The sequence below is a fragment of the Hemicordylus capensis genome, chromosome 3 (assembly GCF_027244095.1).
Source record: "Hemicordylus capensis ecotype Gifberg chromosome 3, rHemCap1.1.pri, whole genome shotgun sequence".
NCBI classification, from domain to species: Eukaryota; Metazoa; Chordata; class Lepidosauria; order Squamata; family Cordylidae; genus Hemicordylus; species Hemicordylus capensis.
Genome location: NC_069659.1, coordinates 54233670 through 54247437, shown reverse-complemented (window position 1 = coordinate 54247437; position 13768 = coordinate 54233670). Strand labels below are relative to the sequence as shown.

Here is a 13768-nt window from a genome sequence, read left to right as displayed (position 1 = left end):
GATGATCTATTACCGATTGACAATAATTCTCACTGACTATAGATATATATTTTTAAAAAGAAACACAATCCAGGCATTTCACTGCTGTCCTTCCTCCCACAGCTTCACATCCTTCCTCCTTCCTTTCCGACTCAATACCCTTCTCTGCATCTGCTTACTGGGGAATGCTACCCACCTTATCCACCAATGCAAACATTTAATATTTCGTTGTCCCTCCCTCTGTTATTCCTAATGATCTGGTTGATTGCTCTGGAGAACAGAAATTGAAATTATTTTGAATGCACTGAAATTATTTTATTACTTGTTTCTTTTCTCTGCTCAAGTGCATCAATTTTCCAGGAAAATATAATTTAAAATTTAAAGATGCTGTGGATACCAGCAAGCTGATTCTGCTCTTTGCTCTTGCCTGAAAATTTTCAAGAGAAATGGTATAACAAAGGATCATATGTTGCAATCTTTTGACTCCATATAGAAGCTGAAGGTTGCAGACAGAAAGGGGTGAAATGCAGCTATGCATACAACAGACTCTGCCATGCAGGGGCTCCAGTTGTTTTGAAATATAGCTTATCTATTTGTTTATTTTTTGTTGAGACAGCAGGGGCATTTCTCAAAGAATCTAAAAAGTCCCTAATGAAAAGAAAACAAGATAGACATCTAGACTGAGTTGTATATAGTATTTGCAGTCAATACTGTATTTATTTCCATTGCCTTTAACAATGTGGGTGAGCAGATGACGAAGGCAGGGGAAAAACAGCTTTGAGAAATTGTAAGGGCATGCTCCAGCTAGCATTAAGCACTTTACAGCTCAGTGCTATGCATGTTGACCTGGAAGTTGACCTCCCTGGATTCAATGAAACTTACCCCGAAGTAAGCATAAATAGGATCGCAATTGTAAAGCCCCATTAATTCCAATGGAAAAGATTTAAGCACATGCTTAATGCTGCCATTCAAATTAATGGGACCTAAAAAATATCATCATCAGGGTGTAGCAAGGCTGGAATGGGTCCTGAGACAAAAAATGAAGATGAGTGCCTGCTCTTCCACCTTTGGAGCAAGCTGTTGCCCATCCAATGGGCCCCATCTCCCCCGGAGGCCCAGGGACATTTGTACCCCCTCGATCAATTCCAGCTGTGCCCCTGATTTACATACTACTTTTTAACAAGAAGTTCTCAAAGTGCTTACTTTTGGCTGGTTCAAGTTCTGATGTTGAATCTTCTCTTCTGGGTGTACAGGGGAGAGGCATGTACTGTATGGGCTTCCACCTTAGGTGTTCAGTGAAGGGGGTGGTGGTGCCTGGCTGCTTCTTTGCCACATGAAGAGAATTGTCAGGACATAAGGCAGAGAAATCTATACAAGGGAGTACATTAGAGTCCATTCACAATTAGATAGCTCTGTTTTCGGCTCATGCTAAATTTAATTTCAAATATTAGGGGTGCGCATGAAATGGATTTTGCATTTCGTTTTGAGCTTGAAATGAAATGCAAAATGGCCTAAACATTGTGTAGAAACAGCAGTCGAATCACCTGTATTGTCTAAACAAACTCAAAATGTTTCGAGTGCTTCAGCCATCGGGAACAAACAACTCAAAACACCCCACTGTTTGCCATGCATAGCTCCTAGGGACAACAAAGTGGGTTGTGTGGTAGGGCATGATGGGTGCTACCTACCACCCAACCTACAAGAGAAATGGACAAGCAGGCAATACTAAACAATTTTTAAACTTTTTCCCCAAACCCCCATAGGATCCTGTAGGGTAGGGAGAGGAGAGCTGTTGCTGTACTAAGGGATGCCTCTCTGCTGCTCACACAATGCATTGTGGGATACTGGTGGACCCAGATCAAGTTTTAATTCCCTGCTGGAACATGTTGCAGCCTGATCATCTGGGGGTTAGGTAAGTAAACCCAACTGGGGGCTTGGGTCATCTGGGAGGCACAGGGTAGGAATGTGCCTCCCCTCCAGCCCGCCTCCATATGGTCATGAGAACAGCCTCAATATGTGTTCTACTCAGCAATAAAGAAGCATGTTTGACTGCAAAGAAATTTCTGTTAGTCAGTAGGAGAGCCAGTCATGGATCAGGTGAGGGAGCTTAACCTGTTCTAGATGGGGCTGCATTCCCTCTACAGGAGCAGGTTTGCAGCTTGGGGGCTCTGCTGGATCCAGCTCTGCTCTGGATGCTGCGTAGTGCTTGTGGCCAGGAGTACATTTGCACAGACATGAACTGTCCTCCCTGGACACAGTTACCCATGCCTTAGCCATGTCATATTTGGATTAATGCCCTTGAAGAATATCCTGAAATTTCAGCTAGCACAAAATATGGTAGCCTGGATTATATCTGGAGCCACCCAATGAGAGTGTATTTTTCTCATCTTCAGAGAACCACACCTACTACTAATTTGTTTCTGGGTCTGATTCCTGTTAATTGTTGTTACCTTTAAAGCCCTTAATGGACCATAGATATCTGAAAGAGCATCCACCAGACAAGATTGGCTGGCATTAATTTCTCAATTGTTGTTGATTTATTGTTATAAACCACCCAGGGCTAATAGATGGAGGTGCTATAAAAATGTAATAAATAAAATAAATAAAGATTGGCTGGGGAGGGCTTGATCTATGTCTGATATTGAGAGATTGGTTGTGCTCATCAAAAGCAAACACTAGTATAGCCCTTTTGTGAGCTTTCCAAGGGCAGCTGGCAGCTGGCTGGCTACAGTGGCTGGCATTATGTTGAACCTGATGGAACAAAGTCAACCTTTCTGCACAACTGAAGCATTTATTAGATTGAATCTGGAGGTCAAAGCAGGTTGGAGCCAAGAGAGATGAATATAAAATGAAATAATTGAAAGGCATGCAAAGTAGGGATGTGCACGGAACTGGTCTGGAGCTCCTTTTCTGGAGCACCAAACCAGTTCCGTCGACCAGTGTCCAAATCGGTTCGAATGCAGGGGTGCACAATGACACAATGGACAGAACCGGTTCCATGCACATCCCTAATTCAAAGTACAGAGACAGGAGCATTCTTCTAGGCAAGAAGATAGATAGATAGATAGATAGATAGATAGATAGATAGATAGATAGATAAGTTAAGTATCAATACAACCTACAATATAGTTCAGTGCAAATAATAAACAGCATGATAAGAATACATAAATGTGGATCTAAGTTGAATAACATAAGCACTAACAATTAAATTTAAATATTAGACTATCTAATAGTGAACAGTTTAAAGCTCATTGACATTAACAAACTCTCATCAGATTTTTCACACCACTGCCCAAAACTTAGTAACATTGTAAGTAATAGCAAAATTCTGATCAGAGAGCAGAAATGTGTCAGAATTTTAAAAGGAGTATAAGAGTGTTATGAATATCATGACAAAACCTACAATAAAGAAAGACATGATCCAAAGTCTCTATGGCTTCCAAATTACAAAGGCACATACATTCTTCAGTGTTCCCTCCAAGGCATGTGCATGTGTATGCATACACAAGTTTTTTGATGTCCACTCAATTAATTTTAGATCCCGCTCAGGTTGAATCAGGATGGCTCACTCCACTCTGAATGCACATGCACGCACACTGCCTTGATACCGCCACCCAGAACAAAATTCATTTTGTACACAGATGAAAAAAAATAGTTCTGATAGAGAATCTAATCTTCTTTTCATCACTGCTGAAGGGAGCACATTATAGTGAGTGATTGTAAATGCCATCCTATGACTAGAGACAACTAACTGTTTAAGATAATCAGCAGGTCACACAACATGCCATATTCTCCCTAGGATAATAAAATTGGCCACCAAGCCCAAATCAGCCTGGTGCTCAGTATCCAAAATATGCTGTTTAAGAACCATTTTAACCTAAACATATCCTAGAGGTGACAAAAAATCCAGGGATAGTCCATAGGATAAGAATTTCACTTCCAAGAACTGTCTCCATCAAGTCTGAAAGTCATCCACTAATGTGAGAGGGGCTAAGCCAGAAAGGTAAATTAAGAAGAATAAATTAAGCCAATCATTAAAAATAGATAACCATATTTTGGGCTCAGTTCTAATTAGTCCTGCCTCCAGAGAAATATACTGTATATAACATGACAATGTCTTGAAGAAATAAATGAGAGAAAGAAACAAAATGAGGTTGATTCCTGGATGTTCAGAGTTGGGGCTTTATTTGAACCTAAACATTTATACAGCAGTCTTCATTCAGTCCAAATAAGAGTGCATCAAGAACCTTGGCAGGGAATCTATGGAGAAAACTGAAAGTGAATATCTTTCCAGAGTGCAAGCAGACTGCATGGACCAGTCATTCATCTCTCAACCTAACCTATCTCACAGGGTTGTACTGAGGATAAACATAAAACCATGTACAATGCTCTGGGCTCCTTGGAGGAAGAGCAGGATATAAATGTAAAAATAAAATTAGAAATTAAATTTTAAAAATGGAGATGTCCATGTCTGTGAAAGTGGTCCTGAATGCCAGGGCTAGCAGTAAAAGGTCTTAGAAAAGACTAGATCTTGTAAAAATACTTAACCCCTGCTATTTCCAGTCTGACATGTCTACAAAATTTAGGGCACAAGGGACTAATCTCATGGAAAATCTAGTTTAGCTTATAGGTGCTGTGACTTTTTAAAACCATCAAACACAGCTATCTATCTGCAGCTTCCTAGTGCTGCTCTTTATCATTTCTTCTGTTGGTGGTTTACAGCCACATTAATCATCATAGATGCTTGAAAAGGCACATAGTCAGCAGTCACGATCATGTGTACCACATTCGTATGGGGTGCAGGTCTAAAGGAACATTCGCTCTCCATGATGTTTCAACCACATCTACATCAGAAATCAGAACCTCTCAAGAAGGACTGCAGACCAATTGTACTACAAAAACCACATGCTGAGATGTATCAGATGTGTACCTTTGTGCTAAAATAGTGTTTATTCTTGCAATGCAACTTAAGGGATGCATCTTAAGAAGCACGTATAAAATGTGTGATGCTGGAAAGAAGCAAGAGCCACTTCAAACACTACAGAGCAGCAATCTTAGCTTTTCAAATAAATATACAGTCAAAAGGTAATCCTGGAACACTGATGAATGTATCCACATGCTGCACATGTTTTAAGACACCTGTTTGTCACTGTCACACATTGGGTATACACTTAAAAAAAATCTCAGGTGCATTAAAATATGTGTTTTTAAAACTAGTTCCCTATTTGAGAGGAGAACCTTAGGGTCAAACTTTGCACTCTGATGCATGAAGCATGCCCCCAATGCATACCCTCCACTATTTCACCAGTGAAAATGGAGACATGCCTATGAATGTGTAAGGGATATGATGAAGCAACCTGAAAGGACATACAGTTCATAGATTTATTTACCTAAATTGTAAATGGACTACAAACATACCACAAAGGAAAAGCAGCTAATAAAGTGCATGCAGAGCACATTATTCCAGATTACCAAAGCAGTAATCTAACTGAGCAAAGAGGCTCCTATTAAAAGTGGCAATTGTCTTTATTGAGCAGGGGGAAAGCAACTGGTCCTAACCAACCCCAGCACAGCATCCCTCCAGTGGTTGTTACTATCTTATGTTTCTTTTTAGATTGTGAGCCCTTTGGGGACAGGGATCTATCTTTATTTATGTATTTTTTTCCCTCTATGTAAACCGCTTCAATAACTTTTGTTCAGAGACGTGGACGAAATGAATCTTTCCATTTCTTTTAAATTTGAATCGAATTCCAAAAATTCATTTCAAATTTGAATCAAATTCAAATCTGGTGCCAAAATGTGAATCACATTTGAATGAAATTTAAACCTGTCTTTGCACCTTTTTAAACCAATCAGGGGGCCTGAATGGTTTGCAAAAGGTGCCAAACAGCTCTCGAATCAAATTTGAATCAAATTTTGAAAATTCAGTTCAAATCGAATTACCCTTTTAAGGGGTGATTTGATTTGAATTCAAATCACTCGAATCACCCAGATTTGAGCTGAATCAATTTGAATTCAAATCAATTTGCACATCTCTACTTTTGTTGAAAAGTGGTTTTAAAATATTCTTCTTCGTCACAGTGGTAGTAGTAGATGAGCCAAGCCCATACCCTCCAACATTTTGCAAATGAAAATAATTACAACAATTTTCATCCTAAGGATTACTGCTCAAGACCACCCTGCATGATTATACACTGCTGAAGACTGGCCCACTTTATGTTGTGCGCTGCATAGTGCCTTAGTACAGTGCACCCATCAACATGCAGGTGCACTAGAGATAGAATGCATCCATCCACACATTTGGAGATGTTACTTCTACAGACTCTGAGGAGGGAGTTGACTCCTTAAGAATCCAGAGGACTCTAGCAACACATTGGGGTGGGGGTGTGAAAAAGGTACACCAAAGAGGCAAACATGGGGACAAAATTGGCACTGTGATTTACTAGGGACAGAATCCAGAAAATAGAGACAGAGAGTTGAAGCCTACTCCAATGTATGTTAAAAATTCAAAACAGCCTCATCTTCCCCAAGGGGGTGAGGCTGAACCAACGTGTGTATAGTTGGTCTGAGTATCCATTAGCTTTGACCATCCATCGTTGGGATGGAAAAGAGGGATAGTTTTAGAAAGAAAGAAAGAAAGAAAGAAAGAAAGAAAGAAAGAAAGAAAGAAAGAAAGAAAGAAAGAGGTTCACATGCATTTCTACCAAGTATCATATTTCAGCTTACTTCTTTTTCTACTCAGAGTAATCCAGTCCTGGCTGTACCAAGTTATGTCCAGGTCTGAGGAAAATGTATAACTCCAGATTGGTGTTCAGTTTCTTTAAATTTCAATTATTAATATTATTATTATAGTAAACATCTAAAGTGCAGTGCAAAACATGGAAATGATACCTTTTTTGTCCAGATGGCTCATAAACTAACAGCATGTCAAGGAACCTGCAGGTAAAAGTGCAGCAAATGTTCCAGGAAATCTCAGCATTGATTTACGCTACAATCCTATGCACACCTATCTGGGAGTAAAACCCACTGAATACAACATTGATTTAGGCTGCAATCCTATGCACACTTATCTGGAATAAGACCCACTGAATACAGTAGGGATTACTTCTGAGTAAACATGCATAGGATTGCACTGTCATGCATGGCATGCACAGCACTTGATCTCTCATCACATGTTGATGTATCACTCAATATCCCTATTCACGACTTCACCTTCAATGAATTCAGTTAACACATGGAGGAGGAACAAGATTGTCCATTGGCAGTGGCATAACCACCAAGGTGGGGGGATATCCCTGGGCCATCCAGGGACTGCCACAGCATCCCTTTGCCCCACAGGGTACCCTCTTGCTCCTGCACCCCAACACTCACATGGGTGATGCTTCCAGGGTCAATGTTGGCCACTCCCCCTGCATCAACAGCAGAATGTCAATACAGTAGCCATGACTGGCATTGGACCTAGAAGTGCCACTGGTCAGTCATTTCCAGCCAGCAAGCATTGTTTGCCAGCTGGGAAAGAATACCAGTGGAACCGCCAAGCCCAATGCCAGTTATACCCCCTGTGTTGACTTGCATCTGACATCGACACAGAGGGCGTGGCTGGTAAGAGGGCTGCCACAAGGACAGGATGCAGGAGGGACTATTCTTCCTATTCCCCTCTCCATGGGCCATGGCCCTGACATCAGCATGCTCAGCTATGCTGGCCTCTTTCCTTGAAGTGAAAGTCTGAAAGGGAAGCTTATGCATATAGAACTATATGCTCATTGGAGTTTCCATGCAACCAAATATCTTACATGATTGGGATTCCCAAACATAAGGAGAGTTTGCAAGCATAGTACTTTTCAAACTTTCTACCCAGAGGTAAGAGATAGCAGGCACAATCTGTCTTTCCCCTCTCATGTTCAAGAACACGTGAAGGGCTATGTCTGAATAGGGCAAATAAATTTTACCTGAATGTATCAGTTGCTTCAGTTGAACATATATTGTACTTGATGTGGTAGATATGCAAGTGTGAAGTTTGTGAACACATCCCACGTACCTTTCCCTCCCATACTGGGCATGTCTAAACGGGAATTTGTGCCACCTTGAATGTTGATTTCCACAGGGGATGTTGCTGGCAATATAAATGAGGTATGGCCATTCCATATTTTCACACCACAAATAGCCTTCAAATTCATGGAAAAGTTAGAAGAAGAAGAAAATCCTAGTTTTTGCTGTGTTGGATGCGTGAGTAGCTCCTGTGAACATTACATTTCAGCATGTAGACACTTAGGACCAGGTTTCTGTAGGAAGTGTAGGTGAGCAGGAGGGGTGGGTTTGCTCCTCTCCTCCTCTCACTTCTAGCCCCTCAACCACTTCTGCCATGGCCGCCTAAAGTGCTCTCTCTCTCTTGCGCTCTCTCTCTCTTCCTCTCCCTCCTCTTCCTCTTCTCCTGCTGAGGCCATGCTCCCAAATCTCTTTCTCTTTCTCTTCACCATTGTCCTCCTCCTGCCACCACCACTTCCCGTGGCACCCACTCATTTATGCTCTCTCACTCTCTCTCTCTTATCTTCCTGCCATCACCAAGACAGAGACCAAGAGAGGCAAGCCAGGGCCGGGGCCGGGGCTGCCAGTGAAAGAGCTAGTACTGGCCCAGATTGCACAATGGCAGGGGTGCACATGGAGACACAAAAAAAGTGCCCAAAGGCAGTGGAAGAAACAGGCATATGTATATAGCCAACACCCACTCTGGATTAATCTATTGATCCTGCCAGAAAAGCAGGATTCTGCCTGCTCCAATCTAGAGGAGCTCAGTGTCAGCATGAAGCCTGTCATGCATATATTACACAGTCTAGTCCACATGGGTGACTCAGTGCAGGATGATTCAGCCTGCGTATGTGTACTGAAGCAGCACATCCTGTCCTCTAAATCAGAATCAGGACGATATGAATAACTAATAAAATAATAATTTTATTTGTTGGTCACTCCATAAGGCAGGTGTTCCCAACCTATGGTACTCCTGATGCTTCAGTCATTACAATAATGATTGTATTGTTATCCTTCTGAATATGACTTGGGTGCTGTTTTGACCCAGCAAAAGGGGGACAGGGAAGTTACAGTTGCTTTTGCTTCCAGCGTGCTTACTACATCAGAGAAGATGCATTCTCTCCTTGAAAAAGAAGCTCAGGTGTGTTTCTGAGCAATGAGGCACGTCCAGACTTACTTGTGGGGCAGAAAATTATGGTCGACCATAAACCCTGTCTGCTTTATTTACTACTTGGAGATCAAGTTGAGCAACCCCAAGAATAGCCAAGTGGATCACCAGACTTATGGATTTTGATTTCCAGGTGGAATATCTTCCAGGTCTTCAGAATACAACTGCAGATTGTTTATCTCAACTTCCATTTCAAGGCCAAGAGGAGATCCCAGATGACAAGGATGAAGGATTATTAATTGTACAAATAGCTTCATGCACTCTTGGAGTGATCACATCTTCTGAATGGAAAGTGGCCTTCAGTGCTGATCAAGTGCTTACTGAACTTAAATCTTACATAACTAATGGATGGCCATGGAAAAACAAGGTACCTGAACACCTTCAGCCATACATATATGTAGCAAGCAAGCTGTCCCTTCTCAATGAGCTGGTGCTGACTGATCATTTGGTGGTGCCAACACTTTACAAGCAAAAGTGATCAAATTGCCCACGAAGGTCACCTGGGCATGAGTATGACTAAAAGGCAAATCATAGAGTGTATTTGGTGGCCAGGTATTATACTGAAAATGTAATCAGGCACTGTATGGCTTGTGTTGTATGTGACGAATTGCAGAAGATTTTTAGCACCCTCTTGACTCCAGTAGAGTATCCCAATGGTCCCTGGGGAAAAATGCTCTGGATAATAATGGGGCCTTTTGATTTAACCCCCCCCACACACACAAAATTAAGATTTGTTATAGTGATAATGGATTACTATTCCAAGTAGCTAGAAGTTTCATTTGCTGGCAATATTACTATAGTCAAGGTGATCCAGTTCATGGCTGCAGTTTTTGCAAAAGAAGGTCTTCTTAAAGAGATAGTGAGGCTATTCACACGGTCCACCGAAATCCGCCAGGCGGTTAACCTGCCAAACTACCCCTCCCCTTAAACCGGGTTTGTGGAGCGAGTGCTCCACAAACCCGTTTTTTTTCTCGTGAGTTGCCGCGGCAGGGCTCCACACCGCAGCAACTCACAAGGAGACCCCCGACCAGGAGGCTGAAAAGCAGCCTCCCAGCTCAGGGGTCTCTCCAGCATGCCCTGCGTGCTCACGCAGGGCATGCTGGAGCCTCCGGGGGGCGCGCGGCCCCCAAACTCCCCAGTCCCCACCAGCTCTGTGATGGAGCCAGCAGTTGTGTGGGTGGCCACTGCGGCCATCCGGAGCAGACTGACTGCTCGTCAATGGGACACAGCTTACCGCATTTGAAATGGAGTAATACTTGCAAAGCCGTGGGATAAAACACCATACTCGAGGGAACGGCTTAGTGGAAAGATTGAACTTCTTTCATTCATGAACTTTTTTCAGGTCAGCGAAAGAAAGTTTACAACTGTCTACTATGCAACAACAGCCCTTGAAAAACGTGATCCGTGAAACTCTATTTGCTTATTGAATCACTCCTCATTCTGCTACAGGAAAATCACCTTTTGAACTGCTGAGAGGAAAGAGGAAAGAACTGCTGAGAGGAAAGCTACCACCAAACGTACCCTATGGCAACAACTGATAGGGCTTTCCATGCCATCTCATCCTGCCAATGCAGAGATTCGTGATCAGGTAAGGGAGCAGCAACAATCATACAAATTTTATGTGTATCAGAAATAGGATGTGAAACAGCAAACAGATGGTGGGGGGGCTCCGTTCGAGTAAAGTGATGGACAATCCTAGGTACCGGGGGGGAAACATCACTAACAGCTCCTTTGCCAGAGAACCCAAGAATTAGAAGTGTGTGTGGCAGGGGACCACCTAAAAGACTGTCAATGAAGTTGAATTTAAATTAATCCAATTCTTGTTGTTATAAAGGGGCGGGATATGTTCTATCTAGTAATCCTTTGTGTTTTGTTGAGAAGTTTGTCCCAGCTGGGATCCTCCACAGAGTGTGGGGGTGGAGTCAGAAAAGGAAAGCAGAGGGAAAGGAGAAAGATATTGTTTCTGAATAAATTTTTAGTTAGTTAAGATTACTTTGTGTTTATGAGGGCAGCACCTATAAAACAACATGGAAATGCCCCCTTTTCAATGCAATATATGCTTCTGAGAACATAATTTCCCTTATTTTAATTATTGGGAAAGGATATGAACAGAATCAGCTCACTGGCTCAAACTACGTAGGACAATGGCAGACCTATTTGTTTAAACCAAAGTTTGCCCCAATCACAAGTAGAATGGAAGATGGGAGTTTTTTTAAGAGCACAAGGAGCACATTCATAAATACAGGAAGCCTCCTATGGCTTGCCTTCCTGCATTCCTGTCCTCCCAGGCACTTTACTTTCCACTCACTTTTGGTATTGGCTGGCTGGGAGTAAAGGATTGCAGAGAGGTAAACTGCAGGAAGGGGGAAAATTCAGTTCCCCTCATTCACACTACCACTGTTTACTCTTAAAATGGGGGGCACCTTATATGTGACTGAAGCAGACTCAGTTTCAAACAATGGTCCTGCTGTATTGTTAAGGAGGAATGGGGACAGACCAGTGTCTCTTTAGAGAAGCTCTCCTATTCACATTAACAGTACTTTCCTTACTCACACATAGAAACTATTTCCACGGCACTAACCATATGCTACACTAGCTGTGCGATGCAGGTCAAGCTGGCGCATGTTGCAGTATGGCCAGAGTGGGAGACAACTGTTCATATAAAACTCTAAGAATGCTTCAAAAGCACTAGCCTGCTGTAATTCCAGGGACCAAAATTATTACTGCACACAAAGCAGGAGAGGATAAGAACAAAAGAACAGCCCTGCTGGATCAGGTCCAAGGCCTATCTAGTCCAGCATCCTGTTTCACACAGTGGTACACCAGCTGCCTCTGAGAAGCCCACGGGCAAGAGTTGAGGGCATGCCCTGTCTCCTACTGTTTCTCCACTGCAACTGGTTTTTAGAGGCATCTTGCCTCTGAGGCTGGGATTGGCCAATAGCCACCAGACTAGTAGCCATTGATAGACCTGTTCTCCATGAATTTGTCTAAGCCCCTTTTAAAGCCATCCAAGCCAGTGGCCATCACCACATCCCATGGCAGAGAATTCTATTTATCAATTATGCACTCTGTGGGAAAGTACTTTTGTTGGTCCTAAATATCTCGGCCTTCAGTTTCATGGGATAACCCCAGGTTATAGTGTTGTGAGAGAGGGAGAAAAAAATTCTCTTTCCATTCTCTCTATTCCAGGCATAATTTTATACACCTCGATCATGTCTCCCTGTAGTCGCCTCTTCTCCAGGCTAGAAAGCCCAAGATGCTGTAGCCTTGCCTCATAAGGAAGGTGCTTCAGGCTCCTGATCATTTGGTTGCCTTCTTCTTCACTTTTTCTGGTTCTACAATGTCCTTCTTAAGATATGGTGGCCAGAACTGCAGACAATAGGGATGAGCCCAGACCGGTCCGGAGGCCATTCTGAAGGCCTCCGAACTGGTCCGGACATGAGGGTGGTCCGGTGGTCCAGCACTGGTGGGGGGGGCTCTTTAAGGGTGGGGGAGGGTGTACTTACCTCCCCACACACTGTGTTTCCCCCGCCGGTGCATTCATTTTGTAAAGCTTTTCGGGTGACAAGATACCTCCCTGCCACCCCTTCCCCCAGTCGTCGACAAAAGGCTTCAAAAAGCCTTTTGTGCGTGCACACATCGTGCACGCACGTCACATCTCTGTGACGCGCACGCACGTGACACGGAGACGTGACATGCGCGCGCGATGTGTGCACGCGCAAAAGGCTTTTTGAAGCCTTTTGCTGACAACTGGGGGAAGGGGCAGCAGGGAGGTATCCTGCCACCCCAAAAGCTATACAAAATCAACACGCCAGCGGGGGAAATGCAGCCAGGGGGTAAGTACACTCTCCCCCAACCCTAAAGAGCCCCCCACACCAGTGCTGGACCGCAGCTCCATGGTTCCGTGCACATCCCTAGCACACAATACTACAAATGTGGCCATACTGCAGATTTGTATAAGGGTATTATAATATTATCATTTTTATTTTCAGTCCCCTTCTTAATGATCCTTAGCATGGAACTGGCCTTTTTCACAGCTGACACACACTGAGTTGACACTTTCAATGAGCTGTCCACCACAACCCCAAGATCTCTCTCCTGGTTAGTCACTGACACTTCAGACCCCATCAGTGTATATGTGAAGTTTGAAGTTTTTTGTTCCAATATACATCAGATCACACTTGCTTATATTGAACCACATTTGCCATTTTGTCGTGCAGTCACCCAAAGTGGAAGGATCCTTTTGGAGCTCCTCACAATCTGTTTTGGATTTCACTACCCTAAATAGTGAAATTTCATATCCGATCTGTGCCATAAAATTTCATTGGGAAATGAAAAGCAAACAGAGGAAATGAAAATCAAATAACATCTTAAATTTCTTGTAAAACCTCAGTACAAGGCAAGTATCATTACTGCAAAACTGGAGTTTTTCTTGTTTTACAGTTTCATTACTATGTGTTTCCTTAGTATCACTGTCATTTGGAGAAGTATAATCTATTTGCTAAAAGGGCTAGCTGTTATTTTATGCACTCTCTAGCTCATCTTAAAAGAAACGCTGCTTCACCATTTTGTTTACCCACCAAAAGTCTCAAATTT

At 42.8% G+C, this 13768-nt stretch overlaps 1 long non-coding RNA gene across 6 annotated transcripts in view; it reads right to left on the bottom strand.

The window, feature by feature from the left end:
- The window catches only part of LOC128350913 (uncharacterized), a 37164-nt gene extending 24507 nt beyond the window's left edge, over window positions 1-12657 (bottom strand). For all 6 annotated transcript variants that reach the window (XR_008319504.1, XR_008319505.1, XR_008319506.1 and 3 more), the window contains exon 1: window positions 1183-12657. This is a non-coding gene — a long non-coding RNA (uncharacterized LOC128350913). The remainder of the gene's footprint in view (window positions 1-1182) is intronic.
- Between the last annotated feature and the right edge of the window lie 1111 nt (window positions 12658-13768).